Raw genomic sequence first — 20,906 nt, 5'->3', positions numbered from 1 at the left:
AACATCCCAAAGCAGGCAGAGGCACTACAAGAAAAGGAAAGCACCTGACTGGCCTGTTGCCTGGGCTCTGCAGCATGGTACATGAGTCCCAAGCCCTTACAGACATCCATCATGAATCCTGCCCTAAAAGACCCTCATCCCAGACTCTGATATTTACAGATACACCAGATGTGTGTACATTTCATTTTAATGTTTTTTGAAAAATTCTGACAGATGATGGAATGGGGGTTCAGGAGGGGTGGTGATGCAGAAGGAGGAAGTCATGGGGCAAAGTGGGGGTGCAGATGGGAGTAGTGTCCCCCCCACCCTCATGCCTGCTGTCATCTCCTGAACAGAGTGTCACATTCCAGAAAGGATGGGTGAGCCCTCTCCCATGGCTGTGCACCTGCTGAGAAAAGATGGCAGTTACAGTAAGTTGTGGAGAAACCATGTGGGGTTGGCAGAAACTCAGACTCCTATACATGCGCGTTTTTGTGTGGGGTGTGGGGTCAGAGGGTAGACTGGGGATGAATAAAGAGAAATAACTGGATGAGAGAGGAGAGGACCCCACACAGAAATACACAAATATCCCAACATGGAATCAAGGTCAGGGGGCATAAAATTGTTGTGCAGCCATCATGCATTGGGCACCCACTTCATGCACTCTGTGGTTCAGGACACATACACTAAGGAACAAGGAGACTGAAGAGTTGGAGGAGCCAGTTTCCTGAGATCCAGACTCGCTGTAGGAGATGTGCATCTCATTGGGCAGCTCACTGCTACTGACCTCAAAGCGACCCTGCACATCAGTGAGGATCTTGGCATCATTTTCATCTGGCACAAACGTGATGGCCATGCCCTTGGGGCCAAGCTGGCCTTTTCGGGGCACCTGGAGGGAGGCAGAGGTTAGTCCTGGGAAGAGCCTATGGTAGGAAGACACCCAAAAGGAGGGATGAGGATGTAAGGTGAGAAGACATAGAAAATCAGGGAGTGGGAGGGGCACTTGGATGCTCTGTGGGTGTGGAGCCGACCCCATGCATGTAGGTGTGGGAAGCCTCAGGCATGTGGTAAGTTGGTGACAATGTTCACCCGCTCAGTGTCCATGCCTCAGCAAAATAGCTTGGTAGCTGCAAGAATTCCTTGTTGAAGATCTTTAAATGGCTGATACCAAGAAAGTCCTCATGAAAAAGGAAATTAGAAAAATGTTGACAGTCACTTCTCTCAATAGTCTGATTTCCTCCCAAGGAAAGAAAACATCCTTCATCTCTGACTCATCACTCATCGGTGGGTAAGGGCTGGGGAGTTCTCCACCAGGAGCTGGGTCACCACAATGTAATGCTGCCCAGACTTCACAGAGGTCTCTGCCTGTGTGTGGAGAGAAGGGGATGTGGGTCCATGTCCCCTACACAGGGGAGAGAGAATATGCGCTAGAGTGGGAGGGTTCAGTAAGTACACTCCTCTCCATGATTCCTTCTAAGCCTCTCTTATTCCCTGATACATGCTTCCTTTTCTGCTCTCCATATAACTTACGATTTCCTCCTTTCCTTTGGTTCTGATTTTCTTGAGCAGATTGGCCTCTGAGAAGATACAGGCATATTAGGCAGGCATATTAGCAGGCATATTAGGAGGCAGGAATGAGGTACTCCATGAAAAAGCGCTAAATATTAGATGTAGGGTCTGGAAAATCCACGACCAATATTCCTGCTTATGAAGCAAACCTAAGATCTACTCTAATTCTGGGAAGTGGTTTTACGTGATCGATAGTTTACACAATCGATAAGCTGACAGAATGCTTCTCCTCAGGAGTGATACAAGAAGAAATAAATTCAAGAACCCTAGCAGGGCCAATGTAGATTGGGATTGTCAAGAATTAAAAACCCTTCACGGTTTTTATATTTTAGGTTTGCTTTGTTTATTGGGATTTACATTTACTGACTATCTGACCGTGAGAGCCGTGGAACGGAAGAGCAGCCCCCACCTTGCTCCTGCTCAGCCCCTTGCATCCATCAGATACATCACCAGTTTGGCCAAAAAGTACATTTTTAGTCAATCTTCATCATTCCCAGATTCTGTATTTGCAAATTCTCCTAGTTGCTAAAAATTGTTTTAACCCCACAATCAATACTCACGGAACTTTCACTGTCACTCAGGTACATGCACAGAGCAACAAACACATTTAGTCACCTGACATGCATGTTCCGAGCTGAGGTAAAACATTTTTGTAGAACTTGGAAATGTGCTTCTCGAACTTAAAAAGTTGCAAAGACATCTGGTGTCTTTACGGTCTTACTTTATCTAATGCAACACAAAGTATAAAGCTAGGATAATCAGAAGAAAATTGTCAAAGAGATGAAAAAGGGGGCCAGTGTACAAAATGAGGAGTTTAGAAAAATCCCAACTATATGTGGATCCTGTATTGTTGACACAAGTAGGACTCTAGGAGAGAGGAAAAAGGATGGAGTTTTCAATAAAAAGTGAATCGACTACTAGCTATTCATGAAGGAAAACCTAGATTTGAAACTTTTCTTCACACCATACACATGCAAAAACAAATCAATTGAAATCCATAGAATTTCACAAAAGTTTACCAAAAAAACTTTATGATTTTGATTTAAGAAAGAACTTGTTATGCAGAACATGGAAGACATTTGCAATAGAGAAAATATTCGTGTATGTTATTAGCTTAAAACTGAAACCTGCTGTTCACAAAAGACATCATTAAGAAAGTGAAAAAACAAGGCACAAATGAGGAGAAATTCTTTGCCACACATGTTAGCAACCAAACACTAGTCCACAGGCTATGTAAGCACTGCTCCGGTCAGTGAGCATCAGACAAACTACTTACAGAGTACATGCCCTAAAGCTTCCAATTTACCAAACTCGAGTGGTAGCCAGAAGGCATGGGAATATTTGGAGAGCTCAGTCCGTAAGTGGTCCATGGAGGATGGTCTCCCATGGTATAGAGCACGGTGAACCCTGGGAAAGGGGATAAATGGGAAAGTGACAAAGAAGAAATCTAAAAGATAAATATGCATATGGAAATATGCTTTCTCTTCTAAAATGAGGAAAATGCAAATTACACCCTAATGACAGGATGTACTGCACCTGACAACATACCATGTGTAAGAGCCGGTCACAAAGGACCATGTGTTGCATGATTCCAGTTTTAACAAATGTCTGTAAAAAGCAAATCTACAGAGACAGAAGGTAGATGAGTGGTTGCCTAGGGTTGGGGAGATGTGATGGAAAAAAAGGGGGAGTGACACAAGGTTTCTTTTAGGGCTGATGAAAATGTTCTGAAATTTGTTATAGTGATAGTTGCACAACTCTGTGAATGTACTGAAAACAACTGAACTGTACCCTTAAATCAGTAAATGATATGTGAATAAGATCTTGGTAAAGGTGTAATAAAAAACCCGTAGTGAGAGAGTGTGCTGAATCCACTGGAAACTCTTAAGTTGCGCTGACTGGCTGAGAAGAGCTGTCAGGGCAGATGGAGAGGCAGGAAGCATCTGTGATCCGTCTCCTCCTGGACAGCAGGTGCACTGGGGGATCTGTCCGATGTGACTGTCATGGGAACCTGGAGTCTACTGAAGGCTTGCAGCTTGCAGGGGGAAGGCTTGGAGGGTAAACTGCCTTTCATTTCAGTCATTTTCAGTCTGGCCCCAGACATGAGGCTACCATCTCCCTGCCTCCAGTCTGTTGCTGAGAGCCAGCATGAGTCCCTACAGCAGTTTGAACACAGCTTGTGGAAGCTAAGCTGAGCAATTAGGACGCTGTCTTCCAAACATCAGGAATGAGTGTTCTGATGGCCACTTGCGGCTTCTGGTCAAGGGGATGCAGCGAAGATGCAGGCCAGCGTGCTTGCAAGTGCACCGCCAGTAGGACAAGCCCTTATTCCTATGGCTGAAGCACTTCAAGAGTATTTAAAATACCTGAGGGCTTCACTTCCCTTCATTTCCCCCTTTTTTCCATTTTGGGAGGCAAGTATATAAGCAGTAGAACATGGAAAATCAACCGTAGATACAGAGACATTTAGAAAGCTACCCTTGCCCAGGGAAAGGTGCAGCCTCATAAATGACCTGAGAGGTTCTTAAGTTGGCACCTTAGCTGGATTCCTGGGACAGAGACTCTGTACACAGCAGAATGACCAAAAACCAAGAGCAAAAAAATAGCAACTAAGAAAGCTCTTCAGACTCCAGGGGGAGGGGAGGACCTAACTTCCAGGATTATCAATTATTACCAAGTATTATTACCAACTGTTACCAAGATTAAAATGTCCAGTTTTCAGAAAAATTCATGAGCCTACAAAGAATCAGGAAAGTATGACTATTGAAAGGAAAAAAAATCAGTGAGTAAAACCATCTGAGAAAGAAGAGAAGGCAAACCTGCTAGAGAAAGACACTAAGGCAACAGTTTTACAGATGTTCCAGCTGAAGTCAGGTGATTAGGATCTCCCTATCTGGTCCCTCTGATAAGCAAGAAATGCAAATAATCAAAGGTAAGGATAGATGATGATAGATGATAGATAGATAGGTAGATGATAGATAGATAAATGATAGATAAAATGAGAGGGTACCACCCTTGCTTCTGTAAAAACATCAACAAAAACAATAAATAAACAACACAAGTTGATGACAGTGGCTCTGGGAAAGCTCTGGACTATCCTGAGGAAGGAGCAGAACCATCTGGAGCACGAAAACCGAGGATGGCTGCACAGAAAAGCACAGGAAGCGTTTCACCTGTGTCATCCATCCTTCAGTCTGGAGCAGCTCAGAGCAAAGAAGATACCCTCTGAGGGATTTCACCTGCAGGGAAAAGAGAACAGGGGGACTCCAGCCATCCTGCTCACCTGTGGAATCTGCATCTGTGCAACCAAGGACCCCCACAGTCTCCACTAATGCTGAACCCCCTGATGGAGCTGGGGGAGCAGGAGCCCCCAGAGTCCTGCCGCTTCATCTCCTTCTCGGCTCTGGAGCTCTCCCTGTGGTGAGACCTGCCCCCAGTGGTCCAAGTCCCTGCTGTGCTCCACTCTCCAGGATTAGGATCCCACAGAACCTCACCATCTACAAGGGCTGGAGATGCAGCTGCACTGTGCTCCACTACTTGTTTCACATTTGGAGGTTTGAGCAAACGATACTAGGGCCATGCAACTGCGGTTCTACACCCCTCTCCCTGAGTCCTCATGGGGCCTTTGGCCCAACATCATGCAGGCAGTCCTGTTGCTCTGTGCACACCTCATGTGTACTCAACTGGGGCTTTGACCCGTCATCCTGGGGCCATGTTGCTGCTGCTCAGTGTCCTGCTCACTGGGTCTTGAGTCACAGCTTTGACCCATCATCAACAGGGCCAGACTGCTCATGGCCTGTACCCCACCTAAGGGACCTAAGTGGGGGCTTTGCTCCACCATCAGTGATGCATGATGCTTCTGTGCCATGCCCCTAGGTCCCAGCCACTGCTGTCCCCTGTCATCCACGGGCCCCTGCCTCAGCTTGAGTCACTACTTAAGCTACAAAGAATCCAGTTCTATGAGTGATCTACACAGGCCCAGACCTCAGGCACTGGTGCCATTGCCACAGAAATTGCTCGTGTGTCCAGGCTCCAAGTGCTCAGTTAGGTCTGTTCACCTCTAAGACTGAGACCCCAGCTCCACTGCCAATGTGAAGTCCAACACACCAGACCTGCTACTAAAAGGAATCCCCTTGACTACAAATTCTCCCCAGAAGCAAGAAGTGGACCCTAGCAGCCTTTGCTACTGAGGACCCCCAACAGCCCCAGCCTCCACTGCCATCATAGATAGGTGAAAACTTGGCAACAAAGCAGACTTCAGGGTCTTTGCAGATCTTGACCTCAGCTGATGGAGGTGCACAGAGACAAAACCAATGCTCCTTTCCCAGAACTGGAAATACTGCATCCACCCAGACAGCGTTCTTGTACCACCTTCACATGAAAGTCTTTCCTCACATTCCTTTCAGAGGGCAGTCTGAGAAGGCTGGAAGAGGTGACTAACCCTGCAATGCATAGACATCAACACAAAGTTAGGAAACACTAAACACCAAGCAGATATGACACTCCCAAAGGAACACAATCATTTTCTGGCACTGACCACAAGGAAATGGAGATCAGTGTTTCCTGAAAATGAATTCAAAATGATTATTTTAATGAGGCTCAACAAGATTGAAGAGATTAAGGGCGCCTGGCTGGCTCAGTGGGTTAAGCCGCTGCCTTCGGCTCAGGTCATGATCTCAGGGTCCTGGGATAGAGCCCTGCATCGGGCTCTCTGCTCTGCAGGGAGCCTGCTTCCTCCTCTCTCTCTGCCTGCCTCTCTGTCTGCTTATGATCTCTCTGTCAAATAAATAAATAAAATCTTTAAAAAAAAAGATTGAAGAGATTAACACAGATATCTTAGAGGCCATAAGAATTGGTTGATATATTTGACGTGTTCAGAGAAAAACCTGCTAACCAAGAATATTTACCCAGCAAAGCTGTCCTTAAGAAATGGAGAGATAAAGACTCTCCCAACAAAATCTGAGGGAGTTGATCTCCACTAGACCTGCCTTAAAAAAATGCTAAATGGAGTTCTTCAAATGGAAATGAAAACACACCAACTAATGATGTGAAAACATATGTGCCACTTCATAATGGTGCATGGGAGAAGAATGAGGCATAAACAAGTCAGTTGTAAGAGAGAGGGAGCAGAGGATGACAGCTGAAAGGACTGTCACGGCGAACAACTAACTCCTCAGTCCTGTATTTATTAGCTATAAGATAACAGCCACCAAAGGAGAAGAAGAAAGTTATACATTAGTCAAGGGCTTGTAGGTAAACAAGAAGGAATGTGAGTCATACGTTGATCATAAGTCATTTTTTTTAATTTAAACTTTATTTTATTTTTCAGTGTTCCACGTTTCATTGTTTATGTATCACACCCAGTGCTCCATGCAATACATGCCCTTCTTAATACCGACCGCCAGGCTCAGCCAACCCTCCACGTCCCTCCCCTCCAAAACCCTCAGTTTGTTTCTCAGAGTCCACAATCTCTCCTGGTTCATCTCCCCTTCCAATTTCCCCCAACTCACTTCTTTCCATCTCCCCATGTCCTCCGTGTTATTCCTTATGCTCCACAAGTAAGTGAAACCATAGGATAACTGACTCTCTCTGCTTCATTCAGCATAATCCCCTCTAGTCCTGTCCATGTTGATACAAAAGTTGGGTATTCATCCTTTCTGATAGAGGCATAATACTCCATAGTATATATAGGCCGTATCTTCTTTTTTTTTTTTTTTTTTAAATTTTTTTTTTTTAATTTATTTGACAGAGATCACAAGTAGGCAGAGAGGCGGGCAGAGAGAGAGGGGAGGAAGCAGGCTCCCTGCTGAGCAGAGAGCCCGATGCGGGGCCCGATCCCAGGACTCTGGGATCATGACCTGACCCGAAGGCAGAGGCTTTAACCCACTGAGCCACCCAGGTGCCCCTATAGGCCGTATCTTCTTTATCCATCCATCTGTTGAAGGGCATCTGGGCTCTTTCCACAGTTTGGCAACTGTGGCCATTTCTGCTATGAACATTGGGGTATGGATGGCCCTTCTTTTCACTATATCTGTATCTTTGGGGTAAATACCCAGTAGTGCAATTGTAGGGTCATAGGGTAGCTCTACTTTTAATTTCCTAAGGAATCTCCACAATGTTTTCCAAAATGGCTGCACCAACTTGCTTTCCCACCAACACTGTAAGGACGGTTCCCCTTTATCCATATCCTCTCCAACATTTCTTGTTTCCTGTCTTGTTCATTTGGGCCTTCTAGCTGGTGTAAAGTGATATCTCACTGTGGTTTTGATTTGAATCTCCCTGATGGAGAATGATGATGAACATTTTTTCATGTGTCTGTTAGCCATTTGTATGTCTTCTCTGGAGAAGTGTCTGTACATGTCTTCTGCCCATTTTTTGGACATGATTATCTGGTTTGGGGGTGTTGAGTTTGAGGGGTTCTTTATAGATCTTGGATATCAGCCCTTTGTCTGTAGTGTCACTTGAGAGTATCTTCTCCCATTCCCTGGGTTGCCTCTTTGTTTTGTTGACTGTTTCCTTTGCTGTGCAGAAGCTTTTGATCTTGATGAAGTCCCAAAAGTTCATTTTCACTTTTGTTTCCTTTGTCTTTGGAGACATGTCTTGAAAGTAGTTGTTGTGGCCAATGTCTAAGAGGTTACTGCCTATGTTCTCCTCTGGGATTTTAGTAGATTCCTGCCTCATGTTGAGATCTTTTATCCATTTCGAGTTTATCTTTGTGTAAGAGAATGGTGTAAGAGAATGGTTCCATTTCATTCTTCTAGACGTAGCTATCCAATTTTCCCAGCACCATTTATTGAAGACACTCTTTTTCCACTGGATATTTTTTCCTGCTTTGTTGAAGATTAGTTGACCATAGAGTTCAGGTCCATATCTGGGCTCTGTACTCTGTTCCACTGGTCTATGTGTCTCTTTTTGTGCCAGTACCATGCTGTCTTTGTGAACACAGCTTTGCAATAAAGCTTGAAATCAGGCAACATGATACCCTCAGTTTTGTTTTTCTTTTTCAACATTTCCTTAGCAATTTGGGGTCTCTTCTGGTTCCATACAAACTTTAGGATTGTTTGTTTCAGGACTCTGAAAAATGCTGGTGGAATTTTGATTGGGATGGCATGAAAGTATAGATTGCTCTAGGCAGTATAGACATTTTGACAATATTTATTTTTCTGATCCATGAGCTTGGAATGCTTTTCCATCTTTTTGTGTCTTCTTCAATTTGTTTCATGAATGTTCTGTACTTCCTCGAGTACAGATCCTTTACCTCTTTGGTTAGGGTTATTCCCAAGTATCTTATGTTGTTCAACATAGTACTAGAAGTCCTAGCAACAGAAATCAGACAATAAAAAGAAATAAAAGGTATTCAAATTGGTGAAGAAGAAGTCGAACTCTCTCTCTTTGCAGATGATGATCCTTTAGTGGAAAACCCAAAAGACTCCACCCCCAAACTACTAGAACTCATAGAGCAATTCTGTAATGTGGCAGGATACAAAATCAATGTACAGAAATCAGTGACTTTCTTATACACTAACAATGACAATATAGAAAGGGAAATTAGAGAATCAATTTCATTTACTATAGCACCAAGAACCGTAATGGGAACTTTTGAGGGGCAATCATTTTTAATGCTTTTATTTGCTTTATTTTCAGTGTCCTTACTTACAATGATATGCTTATACTATTATATTCTTATTAATCAAGTTGAGAGAATCCTTACTGACTTCCTGTCTTGACTGGTGGGGATTTATCTATTTTGGAACACTCACCCTCCCCTTCTCCCCTCCTCTTCCCAATATAGATATATTGCTAATTTAAGTGATCAGAACCCAGTACTTCTATGAATACACTCATTATTGTATACTTTAACATTTTTCTAGGTGCTCTTTTTTCCCCCCAAATTCTATCCACATAACTTCAGTTCCTCTAAATGTTCTACCATAATTTGTGTTCTAGTTGTTTTCCTCCCCTTTATTCCTTGAGGGCCTTGGAGTTGACTTGAGGTCCTGTATTCCTTTGCTCTTGACTGCTGGCCTGACTCTTCCCCAGACCTGTTATTTAGCTGTCATTTGGGAACACTCCTTCACCATTTTTTTTAGGTTGAATCTATCAAATCAGGTTACCATAACTTTCTTTTTCATGGTTAGCTTATTATTTTGTTGGAGCATATTGTCAAGTAGAATTAGAAAAGATCGGTCTGAGGAGAATTTATTTGAATTCATGCATTTACAAAAATACCTGTATTTTACTTCATACTTCCAGGTAAACTTGCAGAGTGGGGAATTAATTGCTGACAATCATTTTCTCTCAAATTTTTGAAGGTTTTGGTCTACTCTCCTCTAGCGTACAGGGTTACCAAGAGAAACTTGATGTTACTCTTATTCTTTGGTAGATAACCTGTATTTTCTCATTTGTGTTACTCAAATTTTGTGATACGGAATTTCTAATAATGTTCCTTACATATTTTTTTTTGTTCTGTCTTTCTTTCAGTATGTTGGACATTCAGTGGGGATTTTCAATATAAAAATTTGTGTTCTGGGATGACTGGGTAGCTCAGTTGGTTAAGCATCTACCTTCAGGTCAGGTCATTATCCCAGGGTCCTGGGATGGAGTCCCACATGGGGCTCCTTGCTTAGCAGGGAGTCTGCTTCTCTCTCTCCCTCTGCCCCTCCCTTTGACCCAACATTGCACAGGCAGTCCTGTTGCTCTGTGCACACCTCATATGTACTAAACTGCGGCTTTGACCCGTCATCCTGGGGCCATGTTGCTGCTATTCTGTGTCCTGCCCACTGGGTCTTGAGTCACAGCTTTGACCCATCATCAACAGGGCCAGACTGCTAATGCCCTGTGCCCCACCTAAAGGACCTTAGTGGGGGCTTTGCTCCACCATCACTGAAGCATGCTGCTTCTGTGCAGTGCCCCTGGGTCCCAGCCACTGCTGTCCCCTGTCATCCACAGGCCCCTGCCTCAGCTTGAGTCACTACTTAAGCCACAGATAATCTGGTTCTATGAGTGATGTGCACAGGCGCAGACCTCAGGCACTGGTGCCCTTGCCACAGAAATTGCTCCTGTGTCCAGGCCTCAAGTGCTCAGTTAGGTCTGTGCACCTCCAAGACTGAGACCCCAGCTCCACTGCCAATGTGAGGTCCAGCACACCAGACCTGATACTAAAAGGAATCCCTTTGACTACAAATTCTCCCCACAAGCAAGAAGAGGACCCTAGCAGCCTTTGCTACTGAGGACTCCCAACAGCCCCAGCTCCACTGCCATCATAGACAGGTGACAACTTGGCAACAAAGGAGCCCCCAGGGTCTTTGCAGATCTAGACCTCAGCTGATGGAGGTGCACAGAGACAAAACTACTGCTCCTTTCCCAGAAATGGAAATACTGCACCCACCTAGACAGTGTTCTTGTACCACCTTCACATGAAAGTCTTTCCTCACATTCCTTTCAGAGGGCAGTTTGAAAAGGCTCGGAGAGATGACTAACCCTGCAATGCATAGATATCAACACGAAGCCAGGAAACACTGAACACCAAGCAGGTATGACACTCCCAAAGGAACACAATCATTTTCTGGCACTGACCACAAGGAAATGGAGATCTGTGTTTCCTGAAAATGAATTCAAAATGATTATTTTAATGAGGCTCAGCAAGATTGAAGAGATTAACACACATATCTTAGAGGCCATCAGAATGGGGTTGATATATTTGACGTGTTCAGAGAAAAACCTGCTAACCAAGAATATTTACCCAGCAAAGCTGTCCTTAAGAAATGAAGGAGAGATAAAGACTCTCCCAACAAAATCTGAGGGAGTTGATCTCCACTAGACCTGCCTTATAAAAAATGCTAAATGGAGTTCTTCAAATGGAAATGAAAAGACACCAATTAATGATGTGAAACATAAGTGCCACTTCCTAATGGTGCACAGGAGGAGAATGAGGCACAAACACGTCAGTTGTAAGAGAGAGGGAGCAGGGGATGACAGCTAAAAGGACTGTGGCCCATAACAACTCCTCAGTCCTATATTTATTAGATACAAGATAACAGCCACCAAAGGAGAAGAAGAAAGTTATACATTAGTCAAGGTCTAGTAGGTAAACAAGAAGGAATGTGAGTCATATGTTGATCATAAGTCCTTTTTAAAAATTTAAACATTATTTTATTTTTTCAGGGTTCCAAGATTCATTGTTGATGCATCACAGCTAGTGCTCCATGCAATATGTGCCCTTCTTTTTTTTTTTTTTAAGATTTTATTTATTTGTCAGAAAGAGAGGGAGAGAGAGTGAGCACAGGCAGACAGAATGGCAGGCAGAGGCAGGGGGAGAAGCAGGCTCCCTGCTGAGCAAGGAGCCCGATGCGGGACTCGATCCCAGGACGCTGGGATCATGACCTGAGCCGAAGGCAGCTGCTTAACCAACTGAGCCACCCAGGCGTCCCAATATGTGCCCTTCTTAATACCCACTGCCAGGCTAAGCCAGCCCTCCACGTGCCTCCCCTCCAAACCCCTCAGTTTGTTTCTCAGAGTCCAGAGTCTCTCATGGTTCGTCTCCCCCTCCAGTTTCCCCCAACTCACTTCTTTCCATCTCCCCATGTCCTCCGTATTATTCCTTATGGTCCAAAAGTAAGTGAAACCGTATGATAATGGACTCTCTCTGCTTGACTTACTTTACTCAACATAATCTCTTCTAGTCCTGTCTATGTTGATACACATTGGGTATTCATCCTTTCTGATGGAGCCATAATACTAGATAGTATATATAGACCGTATCTTCTTTATCCTTCGTCTGTTGAAGGGCATCTTGGTTCTTTCCACAGTTTGGCAACTATGGTCATTGCTGCAATTAACACTGGTGTATGGATGGCCCTTCTTTTCACTACATCTGTATCTTTAGGGTAAATACCCAGTAGTGCAATTGCAGGGACATAGGGTGGCCTTACTTTTAATTTCCTAAGGAATCTCCACATTGATTTCCAAAGTGGCTGCACCAACTTACATTCCCACCAACACTGTAAGAGGGTTCCCCTTTCTCCACATCCTCTCCAACATTTCTTGTTTCCTGTCTTATTAATTTGGGGCATTCTAACTGGTGTAAGGTGATATCTCACTGTGGTTTTGATTTGAATCTCCCTGATGGCTAGTGACGATGAATATTTTTTCATGTGTCTGTTAGCCATCTGTATGTCTTCTCTGCAGAATTGTCTGTTCATGTCTTCTGCCCATTTTTTGACGCAATTATCTGGTTTTTGGGTGTTGAGTTTGAGGAGTTCTTTATAGATCTTGGATTCAGCCCTCGGTTTGTAGTGTCACTTGAGAGTATCTTCTCCCATTCCGTGGGTTGCCTCTTTGTTTTGTTGACTGTTTCCTTTGCTGTGCAGAAGCTTTTGATCTTGATGAGGTCCCAAAAGTTCATTTTCGCTTTTGTTTCCTTGCCTTTGGAGACATGTCTTGAAAGTAATTGCTGTGGCCAATGTCAGAGAGGACTGCCTATGTTCTTCTCATAGATTTTGATAGATTCCTGTCTCATGTTGAGGTCTTTTATCCATTTCGAGTTTATCTTTGTGTAAGAGAATGGTGTAAGAGAATGGTTCTCTTTCATTCTTCTATACATAGCTGTCCAATTTTCCTAGCACCATTTATTGAAGAGACTTTTTTTCCCACTGCATATTTTTCCTGATTTTTTTTTAAGATTTGTGAACCATAGAGTTGCAGGTCCATAACTGGGCTCTGTACTCTGTTCCACTGGTCTATGTGTCTGTTTTTGTGCCAGTACCACGCTGTCTTGGTGATCACAGCTTTGCAGTAAAGCTTGAAATCAGGCAACATGATGCCCCCAGTTTTGTTTTTCTTTTTCAACATTTCCTTAGCAATTAGGGGTCTCTTCTGGTTCCATACAAATTTTAGGATTATTTGCTCCAACTCTTTGAAAAATGCCGGTGGATTTTTATCAGTATGGCACGACAGTATAGATTGCTCCAGGCAGTATAGACATTTTAATAATGTTTATTTTTCTGATCCATGAGCATGGAACGTTTTCCATATTTTTGTGTCTTCTTCAATTTCTTTCATGAGTGTTCTGTACTTCCTCGAATACAGATCCTTTATCTCTTTGGTTAGGTTTATTCCCAAGTATCTTATGTTGTTCAACATAGTACTAGAAGTCCTAGCAACAGCAATCAGACAATAAAAAGAAATAAAATGGGGACGCCTGGGTGGCTCAGTTGGTTAAGCAGCTGCCTTTGGCTCAGGTCATGATCCCAGTGTCCTGGGATTGAGTCCCACATCGGGCTCCTTGCTCAGCGGGGAGCCTGCTTCTCCCTCTGCCTCTGCCTGCCATTCTGTCTGCCTGTGCTTGCTCTCTCTCCCTCTCTCTCTCTCTCTGACAAATAAATAAAATCTTTAAAAAAAAAAAAGAAATAAAATGTATTCAAATTGGCAAAGAAGAAGTTAAACTCTCTCTCCACAGATGACATGACCCTTTATGTGAAAAACCCACAAGACTCCACCCCAAACTACTAGAACTCATACAGCAGTTCTGTAATGTGGCAGGATACAAGATCAATGTACAGAAATCAGTTGCTTTCTTATACACTAGCAATGAAAATATAGAAAGGGAAATTAGGGAATCGATTCCACTTATTATACCAAGAACCATAATAGGAACTTTAAAGGAGGAATCATTTTTAATGCTTTTATTTGCTTTATTTTCAGTGGTTATGTCCTTACTTACAATGATATGCTTATACTATTGTATTCTTATTAATCAAGTTGAGAGAATCCTTATCAACTTCCTGTTTTGACTGGTGGGGATTTATCGATTTTGGAACACTCATCTCTTCTCCTCCACTCTTCCCACTATAGATATATTGCTAAGTAAAGTGATCAGAACTCAGTACTTCTATGAATACACTCATTATTGTATACTTTAATATTTTTCTAGGTGCTTTTTTTTTTTTGCCCAAATTCTATCCACATAACTTTAGCCCCTCTAAATGTTCTACCATATTTTGTGTTCTAGTTGTCTTTCTCCCCTTTATTCCTTGAGGGCCTTGGAGCTGACTTGAGGTCCTGTATTCCTTTGTTCTGACTCTTCCCCAGACCTGTTATTTAGCTGCCAGTTGGGAACACTTCTTCGCCATTTTTTTTTTTCAGGTTGAATCTACCAAATCAGGTTACTATAACTTTCTTTTTCATGGTTCGCTTATTATTTTGTTGGAGCATATTGTCAAGTAGAATTAGAAAAGATCGGTCTGAGGAGAATTTATTTGAATTCATGCATTTACAAAAATACCTGTATTTTCCTCATAATTCCAGATAGTTTTGCAGAGTAGAGAATTAATTGCTGACAATCATTTTCTCTCATATTTTTGAAGGTTTTGGTCTGCTATTCTCTAGCGTACAGGGTTACCAAGAGAAACTTGATGTTATTCTTATTCTTTGGTAGATAACCTGTATTTTCTCATTTGTGTTATACAAATTTTGTGATACAGAATTTCTAATAATGGTCCCTACATCTTTTTGTTTTGTTTTGTCTTTCTTTCAGTATTTTGGACATTCATTGGGGATTTTCAATATAAAAATTTGTGTTCCAGGATGCCTGCGTAGCTCAGTTGGTTAAGCATCTGCCTTCAGGTCAGGTCATTATCCCAGGGTCCTGGAATGGAGTCCCACATGGGGCTCCTTGCTTAGCAGAGAGTCTGCTTCTCCCTCTTCCTCTGCCCCTCCCTCTGCTTGTGAGCGTGCTCTCTCCCTCTCTGACAAACAAAAAAATAAATAAGTAAAGTTGTGTTTCAATTTCTAGAAAATTCTCTAATATTATTTCTCTGATAATTTTCATCTTCCATTTCTTCTTTTTCACTTCTGAAACTCCTATCAGCAGGGAAAACCAGTGTCTAATTCTTGTTTACAGCTGCTAAACCCCTCAACTATCTCTGAGGATTTTATCTATGGTCTCCGAGATCATCTCTTCTCTGTTTTCCTTAGTTTTCCTAGAGAAGAGACCCTCTGGAGAATGGGCATGTCGGTTTCTAGGATTTTACATCTAGGGTGTGGAAGGCAATGGAGGACATAAGTACTTCACATACAAACTTTTAACCAAAGCCTTGTGTCAGGCCTGTCTTTCAACTCTACCCTATTCTGCATCTGATATCTTCAGGATTTGATGGAGGAAATTGTCACTCTTCTTTTTTGTATTCCTTCTGTGAGTGATGGGATCTATGTTTCTATCTTCGTTAATCAACTGCCAGAATCTTCCGACTGCCTTCCTTTTACTGGACTTTTTTTGTGGGGGGGAATATTTGTTGCTTATGTCCACATTCTATTTCAGCCATTTCTTTACTCCTTTACTAAAAATTTAGTGTAATCTCATATTTATATTATATTCTAAGCTATGATCCCATACTATGTTATTTATCTTGTTGCTCAAATTGTTCCAGCTCTGTTTACTGAAAGCTCTTTCATGTTTCTTTGTGGGTCCAAGACCAGGAACTGGATGTGCTACTGGGGTATCATTGTTTCTAGGCCCTCCCTGCAGACTGAGTTAGGTAATACATGCAGCATACATACCCATATAGACACACATGTCTATACTTGTTTTTGTATCTATTTGTATTTATATGAAGTTAAACTTGAGTTCATACTGATGTTCCTGATTCTAATCTAGTACTACCCACTTCATTCAAGGTGAGGCATTTCTAACATTTTATTTTATTTTTTTAAAGATTTATTTATTTATTTTAGAGAGACAGAGAACACGAAGTGGGGAGGGGCAGCAGGAGAGGGAGAGAAAAAATCTCAGGGAGACTCCCTGCTGGGCTTGGAGCTGATTGTGAAGCTTGATCTCATGACCCTGAGACGATGACTGGAGCTAAAATCAAGAGTTAGATACTTAACCAAAGGAGCCACCCAGGCACTCCTATTTTAAAAATTACGAGTTTTCTAATTTTGAAACTTATTGAGTCCATTAATCCATTCTACTCAAAGTTCCTCTAAATTCTAAATAAACGCCAAAATTATTACTAATTAGCAGTTTAAAATTAATCCTAAATCTATTTTATTACATCATAGACTTATTAACATGTTTCCTTTTTTTTTAAGATTTTATTTATTTATTTGACAGAGAGAGAGAGATCACAAGTTGGCAGAGATGCAGGCAGAGAGAGAGAGAGAAGGAAACAGGCTCCCTACTGAGCAGAGAGCCTGATGCGGGACTCGATCCCAGAACCCTGAGATCATGACCTGAGCCGAAGGGAGAGGCTTTAACCAACTGAGCCACCCACGCGCCCAGCATGTTTCCTTTGTTATGAGCATTTGTTATGAGTATTTGAGCACAAAAATAAATGCCCAATTTGGGAACTTGGAGCATGTTGACTTTTTTAGAATTATCACAGAAATTTATTGTTTACAGTTGCTTGCAATGAGTGAAATGCATGTTCTTAACCTCTTCATTTAAGCAAGAAATATTGCAACCACAGGTTTCAAATCTTCCTGCTTGAGGAAGGATTACATGCCAATAATATTCTGCTGACTCTACAAAGAACATTGGCTTGCCTTTATACCTTCTAGAACACAGAGATGTTGATTACATTGGCCAACCATCTGGGTTTGCCTGGAACTGAGAGTTTTCCTGGGATGTGGGACTTTCAGTGCTAAAACTGGAAAATTCCTGGGCAAACAGGGAAGAGTTTTTTTAAATATTAACATCTAAAAAGCAATTCTTAGACAATCAAGTGCAGTTCTAGAGTTTTTGGATGTTAGAGGTTACTTTTATAGGGCATTGCAATGATCTTTGAAGGCCAGGTGTTTTCGGACATGTATTTGTCAGAAATTACATTTGTAAGTTCAATTTTCTGTCACAAAACTAAATCTTCTTTTCGGCAGCTGTAGAGGAAGAGAGAATATTTTCTTCCCATTATCATTTGAAAAATTTTCTTAGTGGGAATTCAAAGGACCTATAGTTCCCAGGCTAAGTGCTGGAATTGCATTAATAAACATTAAGGGAAAAAAGGCTGTCCTGAGAGTGTCAGTCGGGCAGTAGAGAAAGAAAATGGGACAGGCAACACTTTGTACCAACATTACCCCTCACTTACATCCCGGTGATGTATCTGATTGATTCAATGGTAATTCCTTGACAAACAAGGAATGACTAATTATTATTTTATTTCTGAGATTACAACTTATTTTTTGAGCTGGCTTAATAATGACTTCTCCATGATCACAGCATAGCAATAGTGGCAAATATTGCTTTAGAGCATATTACAATAACTCTTCAAATTGTATTTAAATAAAAATCATTGATTTGTATCCATCCTAGACACAATACTGAGGAAATTCTCTCATGGTGAAATGATTGCATCTCGGAAGTTTGAAGGAAAAAGAAAAACCAGGTATGAGAGAGAGCTGAAGGAAGTAAACGTGGGAACAGTAGTTCCATCGTCTATCCAGAAGTACATGGGGATGGCACAGTGCCTCAGCGTCCTGATGAGCTGTTATTTAGTTAATTTTATGTGATATTCTGTGTTTTTTTTTTTTATAAGTTATATATATATTTTTTGTTTGTTTGTTTGTTTTATTTATTTGTCAGAGAGAGAGAGGGAGAGAGAGCGAGTGCAGGCAGACAGAATGGCAGGCAGAGGCAGAGGGAGAAGCAGGCTCCCTGCTGAGCAAGGAGCCCGATGCGGGACTCGATCCCAGGACGCCGGGATCATGACCCGAGCCGAAGGCAGCTGCTCAACCAACTGAGCCACCCAGGCGTCCCGTGATATTCTGTGTTTTTAAAAAAGATTTATTTATTTTAGAGAGAAAGAGAGCGAGCGAGCAGGGGGAGGGGCAGAGGGAGAGAATCTCCAGACTCCCTGCTGAGCGTGAAGCTCGAAGAGGTGCTCCATCTCATAACGCGTGAGATCACGACTTGAGACAAACTCAGCAGCTGGACACTCAACAATCTGACTCACCCAGGCACTTCATGTGATATTGTGTTTACTTTCTTGTTATTCTAGCCTTTAATAAAGCCTTGGCAAATTTTCAGTTTATTTTTTCTTTTTCTTTCTGTGCTTTTGGTTATTAATGGTGGTCAATACTTGAAGGCAATAACGTGGTAGCAGGAATGCTCAAGGGGAATTTTGAGGTAAGAACTGGGGCTCCCCTCCCAAGAGGAGATTGTTTTCTCTTTTTATAAATGATTTTTTAAATGATTTTTATTATGTTATGTTAGTCACAATACAGTAGATGATTAGTTTTTGATGTAGTGTTCCATGATTCACTGTTTGTGTATAATACCCAGGGCTCCATGCAATTCATGCCCTCCTTAATACCCATTACCAGGCCAACACATCTCCCCAACCCCACCCTCTAAAACCCTCAGTTTGATTTCTGGAGTCCATAGTCTCTCATGGTTCATCTCCCACTCTGAATCCTGCCCCGCCTTCATTTTTCCCTTCCTTCTCCTAATGTCCTCCATGCTATTCTTTATGTTCCATATATGAGTGATATAAGTAATATAACTGTATTTCTCTGTTGATTTATTTCACTTAGCATAATCTCCTCCAGTTCCATCCATGTTGATGCAAATGATGGGTATTCATCCTTTCTGATGGCTGAGTAATGGTCCATTATATATATACACCACATATGTTTTGAGTTATTTTCTTTTATTTTATATTTTCAGTGTTCCAAGATTCTTTGTTTATGTACCACACCCAGTGCTCCATGCAATAAATGCCCTCTTTGATACCCACCAGCAACCCCCCACCCCCCTTCCTTCCAAAAACAAACACTCAGTTTGTTTCTCAGAGTCCACAGTCTCTCGTGGTTCATCTCCCCCTCTGTTTTCCCCCAATTACTTTTCCTTTACTTCTCCTGATGTCCTCCATGTTATTCCTTATGCTCCATAAGTAAGTGAAAACATATGATAACTGACTTTCTCTGCTTCACCTATTTCACTCAGCATAATCTCCTCCAGTTCCATCCATGTTGATACAAAAGGTGGGTATTCATCCTTTCTGATGGAAGTGTAATATTCCATTGTATATATGAACCATATCTTTCTTTTTTAAGATTATTTATTTATTTATGTGACAGAGAGAGACACACACATAGCAAGTGTCTGTTCATGTCTTCCGCCCACTTTTTAACATGATTATCTGTTTTTTGAGTGTTGAGTTTGAGGAGTTCTTTCAAGACACATCTCCAAAGGCAAAAGAAACAGTCAATAAAACTAAGAGGCACGCCACAGAATGGGAGAAGATATTTGCAAATGACACTACAGAAAAAGGGCTGATATCCATGATCTGTAAATAACTCCTCAAACTCAACACTCAAAAAACAGGTAATCATGTCAAAAAATGGGCAGAAGACATGTACAGACACTTCTCCAAAGAAGACATACAAATAGCTAACAGGCACATGAAAACATGTTCATTATCATTATCCATCAGGGAGGTTCAAATCAAAACCACAGTGAGATATCACATTATACCAGTTAGAATGGCCAAAATCAACAAGACAGGAAACAAATGTTGGAGAGGATGTGGAGAAAGGGGAATCCTCTTACAATGTTGGTAGGAATGCAAGTTGGTGCAGCTACTTTGGAAAACAGCATGGAGATTCCTTAAGAAATTAACAATAGAGCTACCTTATGGTCCTGCATTTGCACTACTAGGTATTTATCCCAAAGATACAGATGTAGTGAAAAGAAGTGCCATCCATACACCAATGTTCATGGCAGAAATGGCCACAGTCATCAAACTGTGGAAAGAACCAAGATGTCCTTCAACAGACGAATGGATAAAGAAGATATGGTCCATATATCTCCAATGGAGTATTATGGCTCCATCAGAAAGGATGAATACCCAACTTTTGTGTCTGCATGGATGGGACTGGAGGAGATTATGGTGAGTGAAATAAGTGAAGCAGAGAGAGTCAATTATATGGTTTCACTTACTTGTGGAGCATTAGGAAAAACACGGAGGACATTGAGAGAAGGAGAGGAGAAGGGAGTTGGGGGAAATCAGAGGGGGAGATGAAACATGAGAGCCTGTGGACACTGAGAAACAAACTGAGGGTTTTGGAGGGGAGGGGATGGGTATTAAGAAGGGCACATATTGCATGGAACACTGGGTGGTGATGCCTAAAAAATGAATCTTGGAACACTGAACGAATAAAATTAAATTAAAAAAAAAAGCTCAACATTGCTTGGCATCAGGGAAATACAAATCAAAACCACAATGAGACAACCCACCAGTCAGAATGGCTAAAATGAAGAAATCTGGAAATGAGCACTGTTGGCAAGGTTGCAGAGAAAGTGGAACCCCCCTACACTGTTGGTGGGAATGCAAGCTGCTGCTGTCACTCTGGAAAACAGTATGGAG

Source organism: Enhydra lutris, unplaced genomic scaffold (genome assembly GCF_002288905.1).
Source record: "Enhydra lutris kenyoni isolate GAN:26980312 unplaced genomic scaffold, ASM228890v2 scaffoldscaffold28, whole genome shotgun sequence".
NCBI classification, from domain to species: domain Eukaryota; kingdom Metazoa; phylum Chordata; class Mammalia; order Carnivora; family Mustelidae; genus Enhydra; species Enhydra lutris.
Note: the sequence above shows the minus strand (reverse complement) of the source record.